This window comes from Polypterus senegalus, chromosome 11 (genome assembly GCF_016835505.1).
Source record: "Polypterus senegalus isolate Bchr_013 chromosome 11, ASM1683550v1, whole genome shotgun sequence".
NCBI lineage: Eukaryota > Metazoa > Chordata > Cladistia > Polypteriformes > Polypteridae > Polypterus > Polypterus senegalus.
Genome location: NC_053164.1, coordinates 99,551,683 through 99,565,940, shown reverse-complemented (window position 1 = coordinate 99,565,940; position 14,258 = coordinate 99,551,683).

The window sequence follows — 14,258 nt, the reverse complement described above, 5'->3', positions numbered from 1 at the left end:
AAACACAAATTATTCAGAGCATCTGGACAGAGGTAAACTGAAAGAAGGTGCAGAGTGTTAGGTTAAGGGAAATCCCTTCCCGAACAGATGAGTTTTAAGATGTTTTTAAAAGAATGAATGGAGTCAGCTGATAATTCTGGGAGGTCAATTCAAAATCTGGGTGCTATACAGCTGAAGGCCCTGTAACCCACAGAGTGCAGGTTAGTGTGTGGGCACAACAAGATTGCTAGAACTGGAGGACCTTAGTGAGCATAACAATGGAGAAGGTCACTAATGTAGTCTGGTTCAAGGCCATTTAATGCTTATTACGTTATTAATAGAATCTTAATTCAGTCCAGTAAGAGGGACAACAGGGTCCCAGTGAAGGCAAAACAGAATGGGTGTTATGTCCTCATTTTTGTTTGTCTGCGAACTCTATTGTGTTTGCCAAGGCATGAATGTATCTTATTGGAACTTATGATATATACTGGGAGCAGCAAGCTGCAGTTACTGGAATTCTCATGAGCCATGCACATGAGAATGAGTACTTCAGATATCAATTCACTTTTCAGTATTGTTGAGTCAGAAGGATCTAGCATTGCTCTCAGCAACAGACCTCTAGCTTGGTGAAGAGAGAAAGCAGCCAGATTTCCAATGCTTGCTATTCTGATCAAGTCACACTTCTGTATCTGCTGTGTTTGTACCCAGTAAGTGAGTATTTTCAACTGCAGGGCATACTGTCACACATCTCCTTAGATCTCCAAATGACCAGTAAAACATTCAAGCAGGAAATAAAAGGACATCCATTGTTGAAGCAATGTTTGATGTTAGCTCAGAAAACAAAAAGATGCATTTGAATTTAGACGGTTTTGCACTGCAACAATGCTATGTTATACGTTTATATGGTTATTATTGTCATGTGTACAAATGATAACTAACTCTAAACAAACAGTACATTTCTTTAATTAAGATTTCTTATCATGGTAATACAGTGCATCCGGAAAGGATTCACAGCGCATCACTTTTTCCACATTTTGTTATGTTACAGCCTTATTCCAAAATGGATTTAATTTATTTTTTTCCTCAGAATTCTACACACAACACCCCATAATGACAACGTGAAAAAGTTTGCTTGAGGTTTTTGCAAATTTATTAAAAATTAAAAAACTGAGAAATCACATGTACATAAGTATTCACAGCCTTTGCTCAATACTTTGTCGATGCATCTTTGGCAGCAATTACAGCCTCAAGTCTTTTTGAATATGATGCCACAAGCTTGGCACACCTATCCTTGGCTAGTTTCACCCATTCCTCTTTGCAGCACCTCTCAAGCTCCTTCAGGTTGAATGGGAAGCGTTGGTGCACAGCCATTTTAAGATCTCTCCAGAGATGTTCAATCACATTCAAGTCTGGGCTCTGGCTGGGCCACTCAAGGACATTCACAGAGTTGTCCTGAATCCACTCCTTTGATATCTTGGCTGTGTGCTTAGGGTCGTTGTCCTGCTGAAAGATGAACCGTCGCCCCAGTCTGAGGTCAAGAGTGCTCTGGAGCAGGTTTTCATCCAGGATGTCTCTGTACATTGCTGCAGTCATCTTTCCCTTTATCCTGACTAGTCTCCCAGTTCCTGCTGCTGAAAAACATCCCCACAGCATAATGCTGCCACCACCATGCTTCACTGTAGGGATGGTATTGGCCTGGTGATGAGCAGTGCCTGGTTTCCTCCAAACATGACACCTGGCATTCACACCAAAGAGTTCAATCTTTGTCTCATCAGACCAGAGAATTTTGTTTCTCATGGTCTGAGAGTCCTTCAGGTGCCTTTTGGAAAACTCCAGGCGGGCTGCCATGTAGGCCTGATTGGTGGATTGCTGCAGTGATGGTTTTCCTTCTGGAAGGTTCTCCTCTCTCCACAGAGGACCTCTGGAGCTCTGACAGAGTGACCATCGGGTTCTTGGTCACCTCACTGACTAAGGCCCTTCTCCCCAATCGCTCAGTTTAGATGGCGGCCAGCTCTAGGAAGAGTCCTGGTGGTTTCGAACTTCTTCCACTTACGGATGATGGAGGCCACTGAGCTCATTGGGACCTTCAAAGCAGCAGAAATTTTTCTGTAACCTTCCCCAGATTTGTGCCTCGAGACAATCCTGTCTCGGAGGTCTACAGACAATTCCTTTGACTTCATGCTTGGTTTGTGTTCTGACATGAACTGTCAACTGTGGGACCTTATATAGACAGATGTTTGCCTTTCAAAATCATGTCCAATCAACTGAATTTACCACAGGTGGACTCCAATTAAGCTGCAGAAATATCTCAAGGATGATCAGGGGAAACAGGATGCACCTGAGCTCAATATTGAGCTTATGGCAAAGGCTGTGAATACTTACAGTATGTCATGGTAATTGAAAACAGAAAAGGATAGCTTCCCAGACAACACTTTCTATTGCTGGTGCAATCTTACGGCCAGCAGGACTTTCATGTATTGAGTCATCCTGACACTCTGCTACATTCCAAGACTAGAAAGGAAGAACAATGAAGGCTTCTCTACTGTCTGTACTCCTGAGCACTTCTTCTAAGGTAGTACACAAAGTTTCATAAGAGGGTTACTAAGTTTCATAAGAGGGTTACTGGGCTACTGTTAGTCAATTGCTCCTCCAATCCCACCACAGTCCTTCTGTCTTCTCCCCTTGCCAAGCCAGCTCTATATCCTTCTCTGTTATATTATGATTCCATTTTGTTCATTATCATATTACAGTATCCATTTTTTGTTTGGATGCCATGGCTAGCTTGCATGCAGTCTATTAGTGTTTTTCTAAGCTCACTTCATCTGCATTCTAATTTATAATATTGTGGAAATCATTACAACAGCAGTGGCTATAAGGCTGAAAGATGCTCCAGTTACAGAGAATTCAATCTCCCACAGGAAGACACGCTGATAGTAATGTAGGCAGTAAATTATTAATGATAATGTTCAAACTTTCACTTTGTAATTACAGAATTACACAGTGCACACAAGCTGTGTTATACTTCCACACCCATGTTGTAACACCCTGGAAAACAACTTCTGAAACAAAGAAAATAATAAACACGTAACCTGCAGCAACGTGCATAGGGATTAATAACACTCTACATCCAGATGGAAACAGAAAGCAAGCATCAAAGACACCAACAGCTCATAATATATTTCTCTGATGGATGTCATCCACTTACTCAAATTATGGCTTATTATTTAACTGATGGGTAACACTTAACTCAATTCATTTCTTGTATTACAGCTTTCCCATTAGAGGATCAGAGTACTTTACAGAGTTATAATACACCACAAAACCCCAAGTGATATGTGGATAAAAATATACAAACAAGCAACCTGCATTTTATACTTCATAGTATCTTTAGTAGAGGATTGTGATGCCCGGGTTGCCTGCAGCTGGCATACTCCCCTTGAACCTAGGTCATCAAAAGTCATGAAACCAAGATGGATTGGGCAATGACGACACATAAAGAGTTGGTACATCAAAGTGCTCAGTGCTTTTATTCATAAAAAAGTGTCAAAACAAACAAAAGTGCAGTGAAGTGAATCTACTATATAATAAAATGCTACTGTGTGTGTGTGTGTCCAGTCAATCCAAGCAATCTGATTGGTTAGTTTGGCATTGGTGGCTCAGTGGCAGGGATAATAAAGTGATACATTAGAGGCACAAAGTTCAATTCCTGATTGTGACTTTTTTATTTTAATAAAAGGAGTTAAAATGGAGTATTTCTATAACAACAAAGCAAATAACTTACCAAGCAACGTTGGGTTGCTAAATGCTAATAAGTTAAAACCCAAGTCGCCTTCAAAGATGTGTAGTATTTTCAAGAATACAAGTGAAAAAATATTTTTTCACAGTGGGTAATGGGGCCCATCTCCCATTGGTGATAGTCAACAAGTGGACAGGAGGCAAGCAAGGAGCCCCTAAATGACAGAGTCTGAGAAACAGGACTTATGGGAACGAGATTGAAAGAGGAAGTGCTGGACAAGAGAGGTTCAGACACGTGAGGATTTTGAGGAAAGGAATAGGTGGAACACCCGAAGGTTCTTGCAAAGAAGGAGATATGCAATATTTTAGAAATTATTATATTACTTGCATTTGACAGGTAAAGTAGATACTTACAAATAATCCAAATAAATTAAAAACAGTACTCTTGTAGTGAGAGATCAAATCTGCAATAAATAAATGCCATAATAGTTCAAATCAGAAGGATTCATGCCTTCAGAAACAGAGACATCAGCATGTGTGGTCAACCTTAAAACAAATGGCTTGCGCTAAAGCCTCTTCAGCCTGTCACAGCTGTGATGACCTAAGCCCTGTGATGACCTAAGACCTCAGGATGATCTTCAGAGCCCTGGTGGCCATTCCTGTTCCCAGGGTTCCCAGCAGGAACAATCCTTCCCTGTGAGTGCCGTTAATTTGCTCCTCACCAGGGTCAACTCTCAACCACCATGGCTCCAGCCCTCTGCACCGCTTGCTCGCCCCATTCTCAATTCTCTGATTTCTGGATCCTCCTCTCACTCTCCATAGGCTCTTTTTCAAGCTTGTGTGGGTGCAACACTCTAATTAGGAGCTGTGGGGTGCCAAGGTGGAACAGCTGAGCCAATACACCAATCAGCTTGTCTCCTCAAATTTGCATCACAAAAAAGTCAACCAAAACATGGGATACTGATGACTGTTTTGCCTCCACTGGCATCAGACTATTGAGATACCCTCTGACATTGTCATTATCAAACTCTTGACAGAATATAGCCACAAACAATAAGTAAACTGAGGAGCTCATAACCACTCACTGCCCAGGAAGAAATATTAGCAATACACAGCCTAAATCAAAACAGCAACACCTCAAGTTTACAGTCGAGGTGGAAAAGGACAAGACACTATAACATGAATAGAGCATGCAGGCTTCACACACTGTACAACTTGAACGTAAGATGCTGGGACTGTCCAATGGCAGCAGCACTACCAACTTGGTGTTTGCTCGACAGCATGAAATTATCAAACAACTGAAAAAAATTCTGCTATATACCTGTACTTTCTGAATCAGGAATGTCTGTTTCTTTGAAACGGGAGCATATTGTTGGATTCTTTTCTACAAAAAGGAAGTAACACAGATAAGACGTCTTTGGTGACTTTTTTAAATTTAGTGCCATCAGGCGGTCTTCCTCAGTGGTGGGTGAAGATCAAGATGCTGCTCAGCCCCATTGTGATTAGCATAATGTCTGGTGCTCAATGCATTCCTGATACTGATTTTTTTTTATTTAAAATTATTGTCACTAATTTGCTCCAGCAGACCCCAGTGACCCTGTAGTTAGGATATAGCGGGTTGGATGATGGATGGATGGATTATTGTCACTACCTTTAAGGGAACAAATGCTAGTGGACATTTTATACTTTTTCACTGGTTCACATTGCTTAGCTTGGAGTAGAAAAATCTCAATGCAAATTTTTTTTAAAAAAAGGCAGACTTCATTTTAACATCTAGAAATATTGGCTGTAGCCTTCAAAGTCCCACTGCTAGACTGGAAAGTTCAGGTTGCCCACACACACACTTATGTGTACAGAGAACGGTGGAGTGCCAACCGGTCCCAACAAGCTTGGAGTAACCAGCACAAATACAATTTCACATACTACAAAAAGCTATTTTTTTTCTCATTTACATTGAGGATATGGTCGAAAATTGAAAACATATTTCAATATTTCAAAATGGAAATAGAGAATGACCATACGCTCAATATTCAAAAGCAATTAATCTTTCCTAACAATATCATCTGGTGGGGCTGTGTCCCACTGGCCCTTAGTGTAGAAACATCACTGAAAACCATTAACATTTATTTTTTTTACAACTGGAGCATGGGCGGGTTAAGCAACTTCTTCAGGGTCACATAGTAAGTTGGAGGGGGTCTAAACAGTTGTCCATACAAAGACACACGCAAAGAGACATTGTTACGTTTTTATGGGTTTTGCAAAATTTTAAGGCAGACGTACTGTATACTGTGCAATTCTACAGGTTCACAAATGCTTGGAGGCCTTTTAATCACCATTGGGCAAAACTAACAGTATCCCTGGCATTTGATACAGTGAAGTATAACCTGATTTTTTTCACTGTGTCTCTATTTTTACAGTAAGGTAAATGTATCTCAGCTCACTCTCAGTATTTGTTTAATTTGTTGATGCCTTACAACTATGTTACCTATGTTACTTTCTTAAAAGTACCAACATGCAATATTATCAGGGCTTTGTACAGCAGATGCTGAGCAGCATTTCTCAGTATATCTTCAGAGACAGCGGATCATGATATTTTTCAGATGTAAAACTATACAGTGCATGGTTCTTTTTCCGCAGCACAATCTTATTTTTTTGGAGCCATACTTATCTCTCTATATATAAAAAAATTCCTGGAATGGAAAAGCAAGGCAACGATATGTGATCTTCTAGGAAGTTCTCGAAAGACATTTTAAAGACCCGTGAGACAAAAAAGACTGGCCACGGAGTGTCTCGTGGGGACCGTAAAATTGAGACTCGGTGCCAAGAGATTGTCCCAGGGCAGTCTCACAGGGACGTGGAACATAAGATTCTTGCAAGACACACCCTTCTTATCAAATAAGAGCACGGGCAGCCAGCAAAACATTCAGTCATGTAAAGTCACATGGCACACACAGAGCCTGTGCTCTCAGCAAAGAAGAAAGAGCAGCGCAGAGAAAAGAGACCCAAGACGCGATACATACAGTATGCAGAGAAAAGTACAGAATATGAAAGCAGTAACAGTCGAAAGTATTGTATCGTCCCAGCCAAGCTGAAGCCTTTTTTGTTTTAAGTGACTGTTAGGTTCGATCGAAGGGAGGGCAGAGTGCAGCACGAAAAACTGATGGCTGGGTAGTGATTGAAAAGGGAGGGAGTGCGAGACCCATGGGAGGAGGGGATGGAGAGGGTGCTAGAAAGTTATGTTTGGGGTTACGCAGTTGGCGATTGTTCAAGTAGAACTTTTGTGACACTTTATTATGTAAGTCGCTATAGTATCAAAAACAAGATAGCACAGATCGCATTGATGCAAACAAAAGGAAATTAGTTTAAGAGAATTTCAAAAATGGGGTTCAACTCATATGCATTTTTTGGTTACTTTGCAAAAAAAATTATTAACTGCTGATGATGTTGACCCTTTTGTCTGTGCTGAAATTCCAAACAGAGAAACCTATCCTGAATTATGGTACAAAGTCATTAAACACGTCTCACTGACCTTATTTAAAAGATTGAGCATATTGGGACACGAAAGATTCCAAATATTGTTTTTACAGAAGTTCTGAAATAACAGTGAAACTAATGAAATAGCAACAATTCAAAGACAAAAAAAAATCTTACAAGTGTGTATCCGAAAACCAAACACGAGGGTTGGTGAGTGAAGTGAGCAGGGGGCGAAGTCCCCTAGTACAAATATAAAACAAAGAGTTGCTTCCTGATTGGTCAATGGGAGTTAAAACACAAAATCGGTTTGCATGACCTCTCAAACCTTACAGACTCTACACTGTAAGCCATTCCTATCAGACTGAAGTGTATGAGATAATAGGAACAGAAAAGAACAGTAACTCATCTGTATCAATGAAAAGCCAGGAAGAGTGGAATTGTTACTCTGGAGGCCAAGCAGAGAACAAGATGGACCCAATAGTTTGGAGAGACACTAAATAGGGCCCCTTCAACTACATTTAACAGACATACCCAAAGTAGCTAAGCTCCTACTGTAGAAAGAATGGAAAGGCGTCAGGTCCTGACAGCATACTGCCAGAGTCTTTAAAGGAATATATCTCAGCATCAGCCATGGTGCTACACCTTTTGCTTTCTGAGGTGTGGGTGCCTGAAGACTAGAAAAGAGTTATTAAAGAAAAGTGACATTTCTTCTTGCAACAACTGCCAAGAAACTATGCTGCTATCAATCCTCAGTGAAACTTTGATCAGAATTATGTTTAAAAGACAGAAAAAGGCCTTTGATGAAACCTTACAGAAAGAACAGGCAGGTTCCTGTCATGATAAATCATGTATTGAACAACTAGCTACCTTGAGATTATTCATCATCATGGCAGCTCCCATTTTATATAATATTCATTGATTTCCAAAAGGCCATTGACAGCGTGGACAGGAAGGTCATCCTGAAGATGGTGTACCACTATGAATTTCAATTGAAGTTCATTAACTAAATCCAATAGTAGTATAATAACTGTATGTGCCAAGTCATACACAATGGAAAACTCACAGATCCATAAAGAGCATGCAGAGAGCTATTGTCTGTCGCCAATGATTTTCTTACTTGTTGTGGACTGGAGAATAAGAAAGTCTCCTCAGGATGGAATTAAGGCATACAATGGATGCTCACTAAGCAGCCAAGGGACTGTAAGTACACTAATGGAATGCTGTATGCCTCCTCTCACATGGATACCAGGGTGCAAATAAGTTGATTGTTAGCAGATGCAGGATAAGCAGGACTGAAAATGAACATTAATTATAGATATAATGAAGATCAACAACAAATAAAAAAAAATCACATCCAGCATAGAAAAGGGTATCAGACAGATCCCAAAATGTCTATATCTAGGCAGTGTAGTCAGCAAAAATGGAAGAGCAGATAAGGACATCAAAAGCCATGTATGGAACTCCACAACCTTTTCCTTTCACAAAAAGATGAAAGTCTACAGCACAAATGTTTGTTCTCGTGCATAATTCGGAAACATTGAGAACAACAAAACTAAATGACCATGAACTCTTAACTGCACTACAGTAACATCCTGAATGATGGCCCGAATTATATCAAACATTAGCCTGTAGGAAGATCAAACCAAACTCCTTTAATAAAACGCAGTGAAGCTTGATAGGTCACATCTTGTGCAAGGACCACGGTAACATCACCAGACAAGCAATGGGGTGAAATTTTTAGAGGACAAAGAGGTGTGCAAACCAAAGCAAACCAGGATAAGGTGTACAATGGATGAGATGAACACAGCTAGCTGGACATGGGCCCTACTAAAGAGAACGTCTCAGAACTGAGTGTGATAGAAAAGTGCTCCCCAGGGGCTAAGATAAATAAATAACCAAATCAATACATAATAGGTCAAAAAAAAAGAGAAAAAAAAAATGCACAAGGATTCACCATCCAAAGGCTGATGGTGCTCTGGTGGCAAAATGTTACCTGCAGACTAACAGAATTTGAGTAATGTCACTATTGTTGGGTTCAATGAGTAAGAACTTTAAAACATAAGAAAATGAACAAACCAGAGGAGACAATACAGTCCATCCGGTTCATTTTAACTAATGGCTACTGTAAGCTGTCCCAATATCTCAATTCAGTTATTTCTGAAAGGTTGTCAAGGTTCCTGCTTCAACTACATGGCTTGGTGGTTTGTTCCAGATTCCCACAAGTAAAAAAGAGCTTCCTGGCTTCAGGATTAAGTGCACTTCCCCTTAATTTCCACTGGTGCCCTATAGCACATAATTCACAGTTTAGCCGAATTCTACTGGATGTACTTTACTGATGCCTCTGATTCAATCAGTTGGACATGCCCTTAAGTCCCAGAATGCTCTTGGTTGCTGCCTTATGCATAGCTTAGCTTTGTGTGCCACTGTGTCTTTCTTTTAGCGTTCTAAAAAGCATTCAACTAACCCTATAGCTTCAAATCTAGTTTTTTAACACTATGACATGATTTTTGCTGAAATCGTATGATGATCTGACCCTGGTGACACCATTTTCTCCAAAATCATTTTGAGTTCCTATTCTGAGGCCAGGTGGATTAACTTTGTTGAAACAGCAGTAACTCTAAGAGATTAACACTACTAAATGCAAATTGTATTTTTCTGCCAGTGAGACAGAATGAAATAAAATCATAGATTTCCTGCTTTAGCCCTGTTAAGGTGACATGTACTATAAATGCAACTGTGTCAACCAAATATCAGGTCATGCTTGGGTTCTTCAGACTGTATCTCATATAAATAATCAGCTTTCTGACTGTCTGCAGGTTTTTTTTTATATATACCTCTATATTTATCTGCTTTAAATCTGCTCTGTTAATGCAGTTTTCCAGTTTACTTCTTTTTCAGAAACAGTACCTTACAGAGCATTATACCTATGATGAGCAGTTAATTAGTAGACCTCTGCCTAATGGAATGAATGTAGCCCTGTAATCTTACAAATATTACATTTCCATTAATTTTTGGAGAAATACAGATATCTTTTCCAAGTCCTTGCAAGTGCAAAGTTATCAAAGCTGCTTCTTTCATAGGCACACAGCAGTCATTTTAAAGGCTGACCTGGCAGGCAGCATGCCCACGTTCACATATATCCCTGTGGTTGTCTTCCCTTGGGATGTGTGGTAGGGATGCTTACTAGAGGGCCTTGTGGAAGCCTGCTAAACATAGATGAGAGTACACAGCACTGAATTAGTCCTGGCCTTATAAACAGATATATGTGCTAGGGACCTAAGACCTTACTGTATAAACAGATATATGTGCTAAGAACTTACGGTGGAACATTTTGGTTTTCTCGGGGTGCACCACACTTTAAAAGTGAAATAACATGGAGGTTGTTGATAAGTATTTACTCTGACAAGGGTATGTGAGTTCAAAGATAGCAAGAAATACTAACAAGGCATCCTGGTGGGCGAAAGCTTAGCCATAGTGGAGGAAAGAGAAAAGATTAGCAATTGTATGGCTGTAAAACTGCTTACTTGGATTATGGTGATGCCTAACTGCATAGGTTCACCTCAGATACCTTTACAGCTGTGTGCTCTGTTTTTACTTTTTTGTTTAAACATTTCCTGTATGTGAAATAAAATCCCACTTTTCACAGCTCTGTGGCACCATTTTGTTAGGATTCATATGCAGGGTCAATGAAAGTGATGGACTGGTGTCAGAGTCTGTTTGGATCCTATCTTGTGCCAAATATACCTGGAGTCAGCTCTGACTCGCCATAACTTTATAATAAAAAGAAAGTTAGAAAAAATGAATGGTTGTTAATCACATTCTATGGCATATAACCCATTTATTCATTTTCTACATTAGTTTTTTAAATTTTGGGATTTGAAAGTTGGAGTCAAACCTGGCAGCATTGAGCACATGGCTGGAGTTGGCAAGTCCATCGTAGGAGATGCTCATTTAACCAACCAGTTACTAAACCTACTTAATCCAGTTCCAGCCAGGGCTCATTATAATAGTACTGAATATGATGCTGGCATCAGCACTGGATGGGCTGCCCATCAATCACAGGATACAGAGGACATCCTCATGCACGCACGCACACACATATTCTTTCAAACAGAGAGATCCCAGCCAGTCCGAGTTAGAAACAATACATCAAATACTATCTTTCTGGGCACTGGTGTCCCCCAAGATTGTGTCTTAAATTCTCTACTCTTCACCCTGATAACCCATTACAGTTGTGCCACTTACAGCATGAACCACATCTTTAAGGTTGCGGATGAAACAGCAGTGATAGGCCTTGTCAGTGCTGGTGACGAGATAGATGGCTTATAGCAGGGGTCCTCAATCACGGTCCTGGAGGGTCACAGCGGCTGCAGGTTGTTGCTCCAACCCAGTTGCTTAATAAGAAGCACTTATTGCTCAAGTAACACTTCTGTTTCACTTTAGTTGTCTCGCTTGTTAAGATTTTGAACCCTTATTGCTTATTTTAGTCTTAAACAGCTGTATTCTCTGCTTTTAATGGATCCTTATTAGCAATAACATGCAAATGACCAAAGAGACCAGCATTTCTCCATTTAGCTTGTTTCCATTTACACCTGTGTGTATTTATCTGCACTATTGGGTTTAATTAAATACTTGAAAGGAAAGTGAAGAGAAAAAAGTGAAGGACTGAGAATTACTCATCCATTTTAGCCTTCAAGTCATTCGGATGATATCCATAGAAAGGGGAAGAAAATCCAGGATAAGAGAATTACCTGTCATAGCAGAGTTAAAAAACTAATAAACCATGAAATTAAATTATTGGCAAGAATTGCTTTCTAATTAAGCAACTGGGTGAGAACAAAAACCTGCAGCCACTGCAGCCCATCAGGACTGTGATTGAGGACCCCTGGCTTACAGAGAGGATGTCAAACAACTCATGGGGTTTTGTAAGAATAATAACCTGAACCTGCATGTTTTTAAAACAAAGGATAGCAGTGACTAGTTCAGGAAGAATCATACCAACCACCTTCCCCTTTCTATCAACAGCTCAACTGTGGAGTCAGTCAGGAGCACAATGTTTACAAACGCTTTCTAGAGCCAACACACCTCCTGCGTAGTCGAGAGAGGACAGAAGTGACTGAACTTCCTGCAGCACATGCAATGAGCTTGCCTTCCTCTCCCACCCTTTTTTCTTTCTACAGGGGCAGCATAAAGAGTGTATTGACTACCTGCATGTCTGACTGGTAACAGGCCTGTACTGCCTTAGACCAGATTTCCCTGCACAGAGTGGTTAGAGTGGCTGCAAAAATCATTAGGACATCTCTCTCTTCCATATAGGATCTCTACAACAAATGCTGCAGAAACAGGGTCACCAGCATTATAAAAGCCCACACTCTCCCCACAACGGACTGTTTACCATTCTGCCCTCTGTCAAGCGGTACCAAAGTAAATGGCACAGAACTGCCAGATTTCACAAAAGCTTTGTCCCACAAGCAATTAGACTTTTAAATAATAATCAGTCTGATAATATCATAATATTTATAGCTAGTCTGTTGATGCACTGCAATATATAACGTATATGTGTGATATGTTACTGATTGGGTGACACGGTGGCGCAGTGGTAGCGTTGCTGCCTTGCAGTTAGGAGACCTGGGTTCACTTCCTGGGTCCTCCCTGTGTGGCGTTTGCATGTTTTCCCCGTGTATGAGTGGGTTTCCTCCGGGGGCTCCAGTTTCCTTCCACAATCCAAAGACTTGCAGGTCAGGTGGATTGGCGATTCTAAATTGGCCCTAGTGTGTGCTTGGCATGTGGGTGTGTTTGTGTGTGTCCTGCGGTGGGTTGGCACCCTGCCCAGGACTGGTTCCTGCCTTGTGCCCTGTGTTGGCTGGGATTGGCTCCAGCAGACCCCCGTGACCCTGTGTTTGGATTCAGCGGGTTGGAAAATGGATGGATGGATGTTACTGATTCTTGTTTATTCTTGCATATAATCAGGTTGCATGAGGCAATTTTGTTCTGCTGTCTATTGCTGTTTATGGTTTTGAATAACAAATGAAATTACCCTTGAACCACCTTAATCTACATACAGTACATTCATAGCAGAGTAATTTAGTGCCCCCAGTTCATCCTAACACCCATGTTTTAGAAAGCTGGAGAAAACCCATGAGAATGTTCGGGAAAAGCATGCAAACCGACATTATCTGGGCCAGGATTTGATCTTTGTCCCCTGTTCTTGTGAAGGCAGCAGCTCCTTTTTTTTATAAACAGGGTTCTATTTTTTTTTAAACCACAGTGTAGAATATTCCAGAAAATTATGAAATACTTTATTAAATAAAAGGAACATTTTTGATTGCATATAACTTTATCATTAATCTTTATATAATCATTTTGACAAAGACTTGTATTTTGCAGGTGGCTGTGCGGCTAAGGATCAGCACCAGCAATCGGAAAGTTACCGGTTCAAATCCTGTAAATGCCAGGGGAGATTCTACTCCATTGGGCCCTTGATCAAGGCCCTTATCCTGCAATTGCTTCGTCCTGGGTGTGACGTTAATCTGCATCCAGCTCTACAAGCAGGTTCTCTAACTTGCATGGAACACTTGGGGGTGGGTGGCATGATTGTCACTCCAGCCACTATAAAAATCCTCACACTGTTCCAGTGTGGTGCTGAGATGTCACTCACTGCACTCAGGTCCCAATCTAGGTGGTTTGTCATTTGGTGGGGACGGCAGCACGCAATCAGTGCATGCTCCCAACGTCTCTCTCCTTTGTATTTCGAAAAAGCCATTGTCCTGGCTTTAGATTCCCCATATATTGTAGTAGCAGGGGTACCTGGTGCTGCCTGGGGTGGAGGAACCGACTAAATTGTGGAACAAAATACAACCTGTGGTCTTCCCCTGAGAAGTTTCAGCACTGTGGATTTACACACCAGACAGACAGACACAAAAACACATTCAGCTTCATAAATTGTATTGTCTATGACTTGCATGCATGATTTTGATTTGGCTAACAAGGAGATTCAAGTTTTCCTTGGTAAGCAGGCGAGCATGTACTGTAAGAGCAATTTCATTTTTTTAATTATTGAACCTGCTAAC